The sequence below is a fragment of the Otolemur garnettii genome, unplaced genomic scaffold, assembly GCF_000181295.1.
Source record: "Otolemur garnettii isolate 467f Iridium unplaced genomic scaffold, OtoGar3 scaffold00101, whole genome shotgun sequence".
Classification (NCBI taxonomy): domain Eukaryota; kingdom Metazoa; phylum Chordata; class Mammalia; order Primates; family Galagidae; genus Otolemur; species Otolemur garnettii.
In genome coordinates, this window is record NW_003852496.1 from 7,412,587 (window position 1) to 7,427,869 (window position 15,283).

Sequence of the window (15,283 nt, forward strand, 5' to 3'; positions counted from 1 at the left end):
AAAAAAAAAAGAAAATACAGTGAGTTACCATTCCATCTATCTGTGCCAGTAATCATTTTCCTTTTAACTCACCCCATCTGTTATATTTTTGCTCTTGCTTTAGTAGGTAAGCCAGGACTTATCTCTGGGTGGTGTAATTATATTTTAATACAAAGTTATAATTGAAATGGTTTTTATCTCAGCTCTAGCAAACAGTAGTTCTCATTTAAGGGAAAAACAAAAAACCACGTAAAACTCAGATCAGCTGGCAGCTACCAGCCACTGCTGATGTATGAGACATTTGGCTAACAAATTAAGACAGAATTCCTTAGAATTGCACCCATTGTTGACTCAGTGCCTGTAGCTCAGTGAGTGGGGTGCCAGCCACATACACTGAGGCTGGCAGGTACGAGCCTGGCCCGGGCCTGCTAAACAACAATGACAACTGCAACTAAAAAATAGCTGGGCTTTGTGGCGGGCGCCTGTGGTCCTGTTTACTTGGGAGGCTGATGCAAGAGACTCACTTAAGACCTAGAGTTTGGGCTCGGTGCCTATGGCTCAAACGGCTAAGGTGCCAGCCACACACACCTGAACTGGCGGGGTCTAATCCAGCCCAGGCCCACCAAAGAACAATGATGGCTGCAACCAAAAAATAGGCAGGCCTTGTAGCCGGTGCCTGTAGTCCCAGCTACCTGGGAAGCGGAGGCAGGAGAACTGCTACAGCCCAGGAGTTGGGGTTGCTGTGAGCTGTGTTGCCACCACACTCTGCCCAGGGTGACAGCTTGAAGCTCTGCCTCAGAAAAAAAGAAAGAAAAACAAAAGTAAAGAATTGCACTGATTGTGTACACCAGGGGTCCTCAAACTTTCTAAACAGGGGGCCAGCTCACTGTCCCTAAGACCGTTGGAGGGCCGGACTGCGGGCCCAGGGATGAGTTGGCTGCTAAGCAGGACGGGCAGTGGTGGCAAAAACACCTGGCAGGCCAGATCAATGTCCTAGGCTGGCCGCATAGGGCCCGCGGGCTGTAGTTTGAGGATGCCTGGTCTATACGCTACTATGCAGCCTGGCTTAGGATAGACCCCGAGCCTCTGGATTCTGTCCGAGGGAATGCTGGGGGAAGGCTGACCACCCAGCGTGTCTGACCATGGCGTAAGACTTCCTTTAGAAAGAAGAAGAAAAAGCCAAAACAAAATAAAAGACTGCTCTTATTGTGAGACCAGGATTGGGCTCTGGCTTTCCCTGTACTTTAAGGTACAAAGCAGCAGGACCTGCCCCTAATTTTACAGTGTGGTTTCTGTACACACATAATCACCAAGTCCTGGGAGGTCGAGATCATACCTTGAGGCCCTGAAAAGACCCTTAGCACCTGGGGAGGACAGATCAACACAGGGGTCATCTTTTCCTAAAGGTGAACATTGGGTGGCGCCTGTGGCTCAAGGAGTAGGGCACCAGCCCCATATGCCAGAGGTGGTGGGTTCAAACCTGGCTCTGGCCAAAAACTGTAAAAAAAAAAAAAAAAAAAAAAAAGGTGAACATTTAGGACAGAACATGCTGCCCTGACACATTTGAGAAACTCCAGAATGCTCAGATTCTGGGATGGGGGTGTGTGTGTGTGTGTGTGTGTGTGTGTATGAGAGGGAGAGAGACAGAGAGAGACAGACAGACATGTGGACACATGAACTGAAGTTGGGAAACAATGCCATCTGCCTAACTGGGGTAGAGGACACCAACAGCCAAAGACAGATTTCCCAAGACCATTTTAGCTTCAAACTGACCCAGGAGAAAGGAATTCAATTCTGACACCAGGTCATTTTTCTGATATTCTAAATTAATCAACAAATTCTCCTTCAGGAGCCACCACTTTCTGTTTTGGGTCAGAGGCACACCTGACCACCTCCTGGTCCAGACTGCTGGGGCGGCATCTGCATCTGTTTCATCTGAGTCTCCCCCAAAGCCTGTCCCACAGTGGTTTACACACAGCCAGGCCATCCTGGGATGTGTGCTCCCGAGCAGGCTCTTCCTCCTTCACACCACAAAGTCACTGCCAAAGCCCAGGGCCTGCCATGTGCATCTTGGTTCATTCTGATGGGGTTTTTGTGTAAGAATCTGATGAGGGAGGCAGGTGCCTATGGCTCAGTGGGTAGGGCACCGGCCCCATATATCGAGGGTGGCAGGTTCAAACTCAGCCCTAGCTGAACTGCAAACAAAAAATAGCTGGGTGTTGTGGCAGGCGCCTGTAGTCCCAGCTACTCGAGAGGCTGAGGCAAGAGAATTGCCTAAGCCCAGGAGTTAGAGCTTGCTGTGAGCTGTGATGCCACAGTACTGTACTAAGGATGATAAAGTGAAAAAAAAAAAAAAAAAAGAATTTGAGGAGGGAATGCACATAAAACGGCATGACTGGGAGCTGTGATTTCAACACACCATTGGCTTTAGGAGAAAATTCAAATTTCTTGGCGAGATATATGATAATGTCAATAACAATGACAACATAACCTACGCTGGGCAACCATTCACCCCCAAATTCTTGTTTCTGCACCTCTATACCTCAATCCATTCCCCACGCCGCAGCCAGGATTGTTTTCTCCAAGTGATAATCACTCTCTGTCACTCTCTTGCTTAACACATAACACAGGCTCAGTCTCATGGCCTACAGAGTGCACTCACCTGTACCCTGTCTCCCACTTTGCTCCCTACAGAGCGCACTCACCTGTACCCTGTCTCCCACTTTGCTCCCTACCACTCTCCCTCTAACTCACCATGCTTTGGCCATGCTGGCTATGTCCCCTATCCCGTTCTTAAACTGACCAAACTCGTTTCCCTTCCCTGGCCCCTCACGTGTCCGGTTTCCTTCTCTGCATTCTGGGCTCCTCTGGGAAGCCATCTTCTTGGAGGACCCTCACTGACCTGCCAGTTTAAATAAACTCCTGACCTCTGCTATTGGCTCCTCCATCCTCCACGCCAATGCAATACAACCTGACACCCCGTTTCATTTTCATCACTGTACTCTTCACTAGCTGAAAGTGTTTTTTCACTTGGCCATGGAACTAGGATGTCAGTTCCATGAAAACAGAGACCTTGTCTGTCGTGCTGCTGTGTCCCCTTAGAAGAGTGCTAAACAAATAGTAGACTCTGGGTAAATATGCTGTGTCCCCCTACCCCACCAAGCCCTGCATGTCGGCTGCCACTTGGGGTGCCTCAGCTGAACTAAACTGAATTCAGCCGAGTGGCATATATCCAGGGCACAGATTAACATCTGCTGTGGCCCTGTCTTGCCAAATCAGATGTACACTAAAGGATACACATCTGTGACCTACGCTTATCAAGGAATTCATGGGATCTTAAAAGCAAGGGAGATGACATATTCAAAGACATGTAGGGCGTGCCAGTGCTTTGGGGTTCAACAGAAGTCTAAGGAGACTCAAATGTTTAAATTCACAGCACAGTAACCAAAATAGTGACTTGGCTTATTATAAAATTGGTGCCAGGGTTACATTTAAAACAAATTCTTGAATTAGTATTTATATATATTCCCAATCAGGTTCAAATAGAAGTGGAGTAGAATTCGAGGCAGAATTCACTGTTTTCTGAACTTGAATAGCACCACAAATGATACACTACACACGGCACTTAGAAATAAACCTGTCTTAAATTCACTCTCATTGTTTCAGATGTGTTAGTCTTTGCCCTTGACTTTTGGTTAGAAACCAGACTCATACTTTCCCAAATAACCATGAAAAACGGTTGTGTGCAAACCCACAGTCCTCATGGCATCACAAGTCTCCAGCACAAACACTGGCGCTGCCAGACTAATCATAAAGGCTGGGCTAAAACGTCAGCCCGAGAAAGCATCTGAACTACAGTAGAACCTCTGTAAGTTGAGCACCCAAGGGACTATAACAAACTTGTCAGCATACAGAGGTGGCCAGCATAAGGAACTAGGCCTACTGTGCTGATACTTATGTTTGGTATATGTCCAGTCTATGAAAATTAGGTCAACTTAAGGAGGTGGCCAGTGTAGGGAGGGGATTGACTATGGAAGTTCTGTTGTATTTTTAAAAATCCTGGGGTGGGTATTTATAGAAAAAGATCAACACAAGCCACTGCCTGCTTGGGGTGTACCACACCATTTAGTTCTAGGAAATAAGAGCAAAACTCGTATAATTTGTATGCTCACATTACTAAGCCATTACCAGCCCCTACAACAGCATGTAGATGGGGAGACCCCAAAGTGCAACGTTTATGGGGCCTCAAAGGGGGAATGAGGGAGTACATCCAGGAAAAGTAATGTCCAGAAAGAACACAGCCTTCTCAGAGAAGCCCAAGGACACTCCTGCAACGTCCTTCCCACGGTAACCCTGCCCTTAAGAATGTGTAAGACTTAGCTTCCTGGGTCCTAGAAACTAACCCTTGCTGCTTGCTTTGGCTTCTGTAAACCCTGCACGTGATTTGACACCCCCAATGAGAGGTAATATGGTAATTCCTTTGTCTGTCTACCTGAGAGTCCAATAAAAGGACAGGGACAGCTGATGGGGGAGCTCGGCCATTTTGGATTCTGGTCTGCCAAGGCTCTGCCAGCTGAAATAAAACGCTTTCCTCTTCTACCTCTGGCATGCAGGTGGCTCTTGGTCTCCACCAGGCCTAGATTCCTGCAATGCTAGCAACAACAACAAAAAGATAACCACGATGGACCTTTGTTGTGCAGCTTGCTCAGCCCTTTGGTAATCACACTGGTTTTCTATTTTTTCACCAATTTCTCCCTGACTGCCATGTCATGTGACTTAGGTGGGGCTGTTCTACCCCATTACCTCTAGACAGAAGATACATCTCAGATCTGACCAGGTGTCGGGGTTACTAAAGGACCAGCAAGTTCACAGCACAGTAAACGAAGCAGCAGGACATTAGCTAGGGCCCCTGGGAACGAGGCTCCCTTCTCTGGGAGATGCTAAGCTTGGGGATGTAAGCCTGGAGCTGCCAGCTGGTATCTTGCTGTCGTAAGGCAAGAACCTGCCTAAGAATGAAGCGGTACAGGGAGACGGTAAGCAAGAGGGGAATTTATAAAGTTCACTGTTGACACCTTTTGAATACTTAGATCTAGTGGCGACAACACCAGAACTATCCGTGAAGTTTTTAGGTTCATGAACAAATACATACAAACTTAAAACTGTCTGAGTTAGAGTCTAATTTCAAACCAAAAGAGTTTGACTGGTAAAATAATCAGGTAGTGTTTAATCCTTTTTTTTTTTTTTTTTTTTTTTTGAGACAGAGCCTCAAGCTGTCCCCCTGGGCAGAGTGCCGTGGCATCACAGCTCACAGCAACCTCCAACTCCTGGGCTCAAGCGAGTCTCCTGCCTCCGCCTCCCAAGTAGCTGGGACCACAGGCGCCCGCCACAACGCCCAGCCATTTTCTGGTTGCAGCCGTCATTGTTGTTTGGCGGGTCCGGGCTGGGGATTCGAACCCGCCACCTTAGGTGTACGTGGCTGGCGCCTTAGCCAGTTGAGCCACAGGCGCCGAGCCGGTAGTGTTTAATCCTAAAGTAGCTATCGAAACCAGCAATCCTGGCCAGGCATGGCAGCTCAGGCCTGTAATCCCACCAACAGGCCAAGGCAGGAGGATTGCTTGAGGGCAGGAGTTTTGAGACCAACCTGGACAACAGAGTAAAGCCTTGTCTCTAAAAAAAGAAAAAAAATTTTAAATTAGCTGGGCCTGGTGGGATGTGCCTGTCATCCCAGCAACTTGGGAGAATGAGGAGGAGGATCACATGAGCCCAGGAGTTTGAGGTTACAGTGAGCTATGATTGTGCCACGGCACTCTAGCCTGGGTGACAGAGTAAGACCCTGTCTAAATAAATAAATAATAATAATCCATGAAAGCAAAGAGGACAAGTTGGAATATGTGAGGCACTGGGGAACCACCTGCACTTCTCACAACACATGACCAACATCGTGGAATATAAATGAGAATACAACTATATTGTGAGGTTACTGTAGACAGAAGGAAACTTTCTATTTATAATGTCCCTGATCCTCTGTCTCCACCTCCCTGAAGAGTCAAACATTCCCTCATTAAAAAAGGTTCCTGCTGTATCCAATGTACTCAGTACTAATAGGAAACCAGCAAACAAACAAATACACGCCCACACAAGAGAAAAACACAACTGAACTCAAGGGAGGTGGGGAGGGGAAGAGGCCTGGTGTGCTGTCACCTACCAGGCACAAGTAAAGGTGGACGGCACGCCTCCCGAGTGACACATGACCGCAGAGGCTGCCGGACTCCTGTCAAAGGGGAAGTAATTTTCCCTCTTAGGAAACAAGGACATCCTCACACTAAGCAGTGGCTTTTCACTGGCCAGGGATTTCCAGATCTTACAGTTAATTGACTTTTGTTGTATGAGTAAGTCAAAAGCACTCGGCTGGATAGCTGAAGCATGCAAACACGCTGTCTCTAATGGCCCATAAGTCATCAGGTCGGGCTGCAATGAATGGGCTAGAGGAGGAGAGGGCTGTCAATACGCTCCAACATGGACGTGCCGCTCTCTTCCCTCACTGCCTCGGGGGAAAGGCCAACTGTATCATCAGTTCTCTAAGAGTATGGAAATGGTGGGGAAACACAGCCATTGTGACTGAAGGAAGAAAAATCAGTGGATGACACATTTGTCTGTTGGTCATGTGGTTTTATTTTATTCTTTTTTTGAGACAGAACCTCAAGCTGTCCCCCTGGGTAGAGTGCCGTGGCTTCACAGCTCACAGCAACCTCCAACTCCGGGGCTCAAGTGAGTCTCCTGCCTCAGCCTCCCAAGTAGCTGGGACCACAGGCGCCCGCCACAATGCCCGGCTATTTTTTGGTTGCAGCCGTCATTGTTGTTTGGCGGGTCCGGGCTGGATTCAAACCCGCCACCTTAGGTGTATGTGGCTGGCGCCTTAACCACTTGAGCCACAGGCGCCGAGCCTATTTTATTCTTAAAGCCGTATCTATAGCTGTATCTTATTTATTTTCTGCTACCTTCTTCAACCAAGCCATCTTCTGCTGACAAGTCAGGACTTGGTCCCCAGTATGCCTGGCTTAATTCTGCAAATGAGCAAACTCAAGAAAAGATGAGAACGCTATAAGGCAAAAACCCAACAAGACTGGCAGCTGTACACTGCTTCAGCATTTCTACCCTCGGCCCACCCACACAGAGCCAGGAGCGCCAGAGGGGCAAATCTGCAGAGTCTGCAAACATTACAAACATAAGGTCCACTTAGGCCAGCGGTTCTCAACCTGTGGGTCACGACCCACAGAACGGTATTAAAGGGCTGCAGCATTAGGAAGGTTGAAAACCACTAACTTAGAACATGGTTCTTGATGTATTTTAGACCAAAGATGATATCTGTCAAGAGTCTGATGAAAGCAAGCCCCCACTGGCCACCCATAATTCACGTTATGTGCGGTACTTTTGCACAGTCCCTGAATGTGCAGGAACCATCCCTGCCCCAAGCCTCTGAGCCCACCTGTGGTCCCACAGGGACTTAGAGGAGCAGGTCACAGGGATTGAGAGTATGAGGCAGAAGGAGGGTTCCTCTTCCCAGGGCTCAGTTTTCTCCATGACACAGTTCACTGCCCCGAATGCCACCTCTTTGTAGGAAGAGACAGGACTGATGGGTAATGTGAAATTCAGAGCCCAAACATTTTGTCCTAAGTAACCCAAAGTCTGTGGAAACCCTTGGAATCTTAGTGATGTCTAAGGTGCTAAGTAAATAAAAGTCAAAGACAGTACACCAGGGGATGGGGTGGAGACAGCCGCAGATCCTCCGGGAAGTGCAGGGAAGCCTGCGCCCTGACTTGGCTCCATTTCCTCTTTCCAGTCTCATTCTTCACTTACGCAGAGACTGCAGATTCCCTGGGTGATTTGTACCAAATCCAAATGATTAAAAATAATTTGCTAAATACCTTCCTAGATAAACTGAAACCTAAGACCTTTTTGAGTCTTCTCCAGCTAGACCCCAAAGGGCCAGCAGGGCTGAAAGTCATACTCTTTCCTAGTTAATTTCCTGAGTCAGACTTCTGCCTGTCAATCTTCTTATGTCACAAGTCAAACTGTGCCATCCAAGGCTGAGTAAGCATCTTCAGGAAATAGAAACTCAACTGTAAAAACACCGGTATTTCCAAACACAAAACATCTCTGCCCAGCTTCTAAGTCAGCTACTGTATCTAAATTTAGCCATGAGACTCGGGGAGGGACCTCTTTGTAAAAACTCTATATTGTAGTAGCATAAAAGCAGCCATAAATAAAAAGAATAAATAACAACAAGGTACCAGTAACTATATTACTAATAGGTAGACATATAAAGTGGTAAACAGGATGCATAAAGCCTTTGGCCTTTCACGGATTATACTTGAGTGGGGCTGAGTGGGAGACAACATAAATAATTTCAAATAGAGATTTTATTTCTATATAGGAAATAAAACAGGATAAAAAATGGGTGATATATGATTTTATAGGTGAGGAAACAGAGGATAACAGGTTGGGTGAGTTGTAAGGACTTTGTTCAAGGACAGCTAGAAAGTAGTAAATTTAAACTCAAGTCAGCCTGATTCCAAACTGTTCATAACCACTACCCCACACTATGTCTTTAGCTTCTAGAGAAACCAAAGACTCTGTAAAACAGATAGGGTAATGGACCATCATTAAAGTCCTTCCTTTAGAATATCAGCAAAATTCTGAGATCTACGAACTTGAATGAATGTGCTACAAGCAGCCATTTTGATACCCGTGTCTCAGAAAGTTTGATGCAACTAACATTTGAGTTTCTATACATGATATTTAATACACAGATACTTTAATCCCTAACTCAACCCCTCTGAGATGAGAATTACTGTCCCTGTATTTCAGAAAATACTACTGAAGCTCAGAGAGTTTAAGTAACCTGTTGGAAATCACAGAGCTTACAAGCACAGACGCTGTAATCCAGGCCTCACGCGTCTGAGGACACTGCTGCTCCTGCTCCTTCTTCCCATGCTGCCTTCCAGAAGACTCCCCAAGGAGCTACATTTTTCTCCCACTGGGAGACAAGGCAGTAACTAACTTGGCAGCGCAGACAGAAAATGAGTGACTATTTTGTGTTTCTGCCAAGCAAGTATTCATGCCCTTTGCAATATGACGGGGACACAAAACCCAAACCATCTTTAGCAGTAAGCATTCTAGAATTTACTGAAGAATTTTCTCACCTTCTCCATATGGGGTCCACATATTAAAAAGGGAAAAACATATTTATGTCTCATTCAGAATTCAAAAAGTCATAAATCCCTCAAGCCCCTGGCAAGTTTCTCTAATCCACTGTAATCATGTTTCCTTGTATAACAAGTCTTGTGATGTCGGTAGCAGCTTCTCGCTATAGTAACAGCAGCCTGAATCCTGGAGTTCTCCTCGTGCCTGGGGGATTATTCCATTTTCCACATTAGGAATAGGCTGCAGACTTTAGGTTCTAAAACAGAGCCAGAAAATGCTGACTAGAATCCAGATGCCCTAAATATAATTAGAGCTAAATTTTACTGCCCTCTGTGAAAGACACAAATGAAAAGAATGTACAAACTTCTAGAATAGTGGTCTAGAGAGCAAAGCTAAGAATAGAGCTGGCTTGGGCTGTTGCCCTGAAACCCCCTGAAAGCTGACTGGGGACTTTCCAATTATCTCGCCTTCTTCATCTCTCTGGCTTTTTGTGTTTAAAAAAAAGCCAAACATACTGGAGAAGGAGAAGGTATTAAGAGGTTCATTTTAGTAAATCAGGTTTTCACTTAGATCTAGAACTTTCTGGATGAATCTTTCCATACACGAAAAATAATTGAGGTCTTCAGGGATTGGTGTGATAAAAGATGATTTTCCCCCTGGGCAATTGAAGCAACATCAAAAATACACTATTGGAACCTGATCAAACTAAAGAGCTTCTGCACAGCCAAGAACACAGTAAGTAAGGCAAGCACACAGCCCTCAGAATGGGAGAAGATTTTCGCAGGTTATGTCTCCGACAAAGGATTAATAACCAGAATCCATAGAGAACTTAAACGTACTAGCAAGAAGAAAATGAGTGATCCCATCTCAGGGTGGGCAAGGGACTTGAAGAGAAATTTCTCTAAAGAACATCGGCGCACGGCCTACAGATATATGAAAAAATTCTCACCATCCTTAATCATCAGAGAAATGCAAATCAAAACTACTTTGAGAGATCATCTAACTCCAGTAAGATTAGCCCATATCACAAAACCCAAAACCAGAGATGCTGGCGTGGATGTGGAGGAAAGGGAACACTCCTACACTGCTGGTGGGAATGTAAACTAATACGTTCCTTTTGGAAAGACATCTGGAGAACACTTAGAGAACTAAAAATAGACCTGCCGTTTGACCCTGCAATTCCTTTATTAGGTATATTCCCAGATGACCAAAAATCACATTGATTTTTATCTGATACAAAGATATTTGTATCAGAATGTTTATTGCAGCCCAATTCATAATAGCCAGGTCATGGAAGAAGCCCAAGTGCCCAGTGATCCACGAATGGATCAACAAACTGTGGTATATGTACACCATGGAATACTATGCAGCCATAAAGAAGATGGAGACTTTACGTCCTTCATGTTCACATGGATGGAGCTAGAAAATGTTCTTCTTAGCAAAGTATCACAAGAATGGAAGAAAAAGTATCCAATGTACACACCCCTATTATGAAATTAATTTACACCTTTTATATGAAAACTATAACCTAATAACAGCCTAAGAATACGGGGAGGGGGGAGGGAGAAGGGAGGGGGAAATGAGTGGAGGGATCACTTCTGTGGTTTATCTTACAAGGGTACAAGTGAATCTTTTTAAGAATAGAATATGAACATTTTAACACAATAACTAAGAAAATGACATGAAGGCTATGTTAACCAGTTTGATGGAAGTGTTTTGGATTGTGTGTGAAAACACCACACTGTACCTCAGAAGTACATTAATGTACATAGTTACCATTCAATAAAAAAGATAAAAAGAAAAAAAAAGATGATTTTCCTTCAGGCTCAGTTACATCTAATTGTTATTAAGAGAAATACACGTATTAAACTCTATAATGGAAATAACCTCATTTAACACAAAACTAGTACAAAACAATAACCATATGCTCTTGCTTTAAATTCTGTTAGTGATAATGATGACGACAGATGTAGCATTCTTTGACGCTTACTATGTGCCAGGTGTTCTAAATACACACATTATCTTATATAATCCTAACAGGACCCCTAAAGGGTTGTTATTTCCACTTTACAATAAGGAGACTAAATCTTAGGATGATTCTGCAACTTCCCCAAGGTTACAGCTAGTAAGTGGTGGAGCTAGAATTTGAAGATGGAGGTCAGATTCCAGAACCCATTCTACAGTAAAAGATAAAAGCCCTCCCCCCACAGTAAAGAGTCACGGCTACTTGCTGTCACCAGAGCTTTCTGAATAAATCTGATTTTCATAGAAATAACTTTCATTCTGTCTTTGTCTTTCAATTGGGGATATTTAATTAAATTGTGTAATTACGACAAGTTCATCTGGCACTCCAAGGTTTGGCAAGAAACACAAATGACTCTTGGAAAGCCTATGCCTCAACTGGTGGGAGCAGAACTGTACTGGTCTCCCAGAAGCCGGCCTGCCAGCCGACAGGGTGTGTAGCATTAGTTAATAGGGAGAATCTATTAAGGGAAAGTCAGTTAGGAAAGATTTACGGAAGATAAAACTTTTTTTTAAGCATGTTATACCGATTGGTTTTCAACTTGCTCGTGTCACTTAGATGATCTGCTCACTCCTTCTCCTGACAGACTTTCAGGTTTGTCGCAGACACCTTTGGTTTTGTTTGTCCAGCACCCTCCTGTCTTCCGGGAATGGCAACCCCCCCCCCCCCCCCGTGCCAACTGCCTCTGCCTATCCCAACCTTGTCACCACAGACTTTGCTTCTCTGACCTGACCGGTTCAGAATGAGCAACAGAGATAGCTGAGCTCAGATTTTTTGATTTGGGACAGGAGAGGACATGGGCCAGCGCCCAGAAGGTGACGGAAGCTATGGATCATGATGCCCTAGGGCTGCCAGCCGCCATGCTTCCTGCCCAGTGGAAGACACTCACCTGTAGGGAGAGAACTTGGTCCTAACCTGTTCCTAGTACTCTTGAACTGTAGCTTTTCTTATGGTTTACACGACTATCCTCCCTTTCAATTATGTCCAAGCCTCCAATATTCTCATTCGCCTATGGTAATGCAAGATGGGCTTCTACCACTTGAATTCAAAAGAACCCTGAGTAATTTATGAAGAGCTGAAAGTAACCAAGTCCAAATGTAGAAAAGGATGACATGAAGGGGGACGGGAGGGTGGAGAAATTCCCAAATGCTGTCACAAGGTACTGAAACAACTGGTTTAACAAAGCTGAAGATTTAGAAAACCGGGGAAAGTATCAGATTAACTGGAGATGACTGTCTACTTCGTGCAACATTCTAAAAGCAGCGAGAGGGAGGGAGGGAGCTGCTTCAGTTCAAGCTGGCCCATGCACAGGGAAGCATGGGAGGAGCGGCAGGAATGGTGCACACGTAATACCGTGAAGGGAGGCCTCCTCTGCTTTGGTCAGCAACATGAGTCCTTTTGAAAGGCTGAACTTTTTGTGGTGGTTATGGAAATAGTGGGAGCCTGACAAATGGATAGCGAGATCCAGGAGGAGTCAGGGTCCTTGTATTGTATTTTGGGGATGCTATGATGTTTGGTCACCCTTTTTTTTTTTTAAAGGTCTTTCCAGACACGAGGTGGGGCGAGGCTAGTCAATTTTTACAGAAGGCAAAGGGCCCAGCCATGAGCATGCCTGAGATACTAACCAACCAATCTAGAGCTGCGCTTCCTCTATCTGACCCCAGCACCCCGGGTACCAGGTGACTAGGGCCCGCTCCTTTGCTTAGAGTCTGCTGAAATTATTCAAATTAGCCAATCGTAAGTGTCCCCTGCCCTGCCTTCCTTAATGTTTCCCCCCTGCTCCTGTCTTCTGCCTCCTGACCACTCAGTGTCTTTCCCCTGGGCGCTGAGCAGCGTGCCTGCCCCCTGCCTCTAAGACTCAGGCCCGGAGCATAATAAACTTCGTTTTCCGGAGCCACTCCTGCATCTACCCCGTGACTGCACTGACTGATCATCTCCTAGAAGAACACAAACCAGCCGTTGGCCATGGCGAAGGGAAGGCCCTGAACTCAGGTGAGGATTGAGGGCAGGGGTTTCTCCAGGCCTCTTACAGAAGTCCTTACAGTGAGTCCTAGAAGGATAGCAGAGGCTCTTAACCAGCTCTTGAAGGACGTGGCTTCCAGTCAGAAACTAAAACCTTGAGAGCTGAGTAGGTTTTAATGCCCACGTTCCTTGAGTTATCTGGAGTATCCCTTGGATTCAGATTCTACATCTTTGAAACAAGAACACCGGATAAGATGGTCTCCACAGAGTCCCCTTGGCTTTAGTGTTTTGTTTCTGGGGGTTAAATATAGTATAAAGTGTTGTTTTTTTAAAACCAAGAAGAATGTTCCTCATTCTGAACGTTACATTTAAGAGCACATGTGGGAGTAAGAGAGCTGGGGCGTCTGTTTTCAAATCTGTTCAGTTCACTGGGTGATCTCAGGCTATGACCTCAATTTCCTCACCTGCAGAAGGGGGGTTTGGACGCCCGTCTTCATCTTCACAGGGCAAAGAGAAAGGAAAAGAGAAAGCCTCTACCGTTAGGGAAGAAAAGTTACCGTGGAAATTGTAAATGGGATTAAGGCAAAGCTCTCTGACTACAAAGCTCCAGAAGGACTTTATTTTCGGTTTCTCATCTCTGGTGAAGCCATTTTCGACCCCAATCACTGTTCCCTGTAGTTTCCATATCCCTGTGGAGAACTCATCTTCTAAGGGACAGAGAATGGCCTTGGGTGAAATGCCAGTACTGGCTGTCTCTGCATGTCCCATTTTCCCCTTTAGCATTCAATTCTACCTGAGGGCACTGACTCCCTGGACCCCTGGCTCCCACGGACCCTGTGCCAGCCTTCATCTTCCCCAGGTTCTTACCCACAGCTAAAGCTTCTAAAATACTGACCCATCAGGACCAACTGGTTTCAGTCCCCCTTACTGGGTATGTAACTACATCAAGATTCAAAAGACATCTCTTACTAAGGATGGCGTACTATGTATTAAGAAAGAAAAAGTAGCAAGAAAAAATTGGAGATGTTGGTTTTTTCCAGGCAGCTCTCAAGATACACCCACTATTGAGCTCTGAATACACCCGTGGAATTAAGAGTTTGGACCCACCAGCACCTTCTCCATGCAACCTGACCTGTCTGCAGGCTGCACAGAGCACAGACGGTGGCTCTTCCCATAGCACTTTATAAGAATAATCATTACATTTGTTGAAAGTTACATGTCCTGGCTTGGTGCCTGTAGCCCAGCGGTTATAGCACTGGCCACATACACCTGGGCTGGCGGGTTCAAACCCAGCCTGGGCCTGCCAAACAGCAATGATAACGCAATTAAAAAATAGCCGGGCATTGTGGTGGGCGTCTATAGTCCCAGCTACTTGGGAGACTGAGGTAAGAGAATCACTTAAGCCCAAGAGTTTGAGGTTCGATGCCACAACACTCTACTGAGGGTGACATAGTGAGACTGTGTTTAAAAAAAAAAAAAAAAAAAAAAAAAGTTGTATGTCCTTAGCTGGAATAAAATGGGGGAAGGCAAGGACTAAATCTTATTCATCTTTCTATTGTGTATCTTTTATAAAGTGGGAACTCATTAAATTTTTGTGGAATGAATTATGTGAATTACTACACTCTGTTCTCCTCTTGAATGTTAAGTATTCTGAAGGGAAAATAACCTCAGACTTGCAGCACAGAGGGAACCCCTGTTTTTGAGCTAGGCCATGGCTGGGAGACACACCCTTGTGCTGTCTGTCCTCTCCCCTGCCCAGGGCAGGCAGTAGTACTGTCACAGCCCTGACCCTCTCTCTCGCCATATCTGAGCCAGGCTTAGAGTCCTTCTCAACACAGCATTCCAGGCAGCCACCCCACTGGGTGAGCTGGCACAGAGAAGCTGACTGGCAGATCTGGCATCCCTGAATCTAAGATACTTAAGGACAAGAGGACACAGGGCTCATATATGATGCTCTTCCTGCCACAACCAAAACAAACAAACAAACAAAAAATGCTCAGATAAAGCCTACACTGTTACTTTAAAATTCAAGATGCTGCCTTAAAAAGGGGCCCACACGGCTCGGCGCCTATAGCTCAACAGGCTAAGGCGCCAGCCACATACACCTAAGGTGGC

The 15,283-nt window shown here is 45.6% G+C and overlaps 1 protein-coding gene across 1 annotated transcript in view; it reads right to left on the minus strand.

The window, feature by feature from the left end:
• Positions 1–15,283, minus strand: part of ATG7 (autophagy related 7) — a 222,420-nt gene that overhangs the window by 61,314 nt on the left and 145,823 nt on the right. The gene's annotated exons all lie outside the window — the stretch shown is intronic.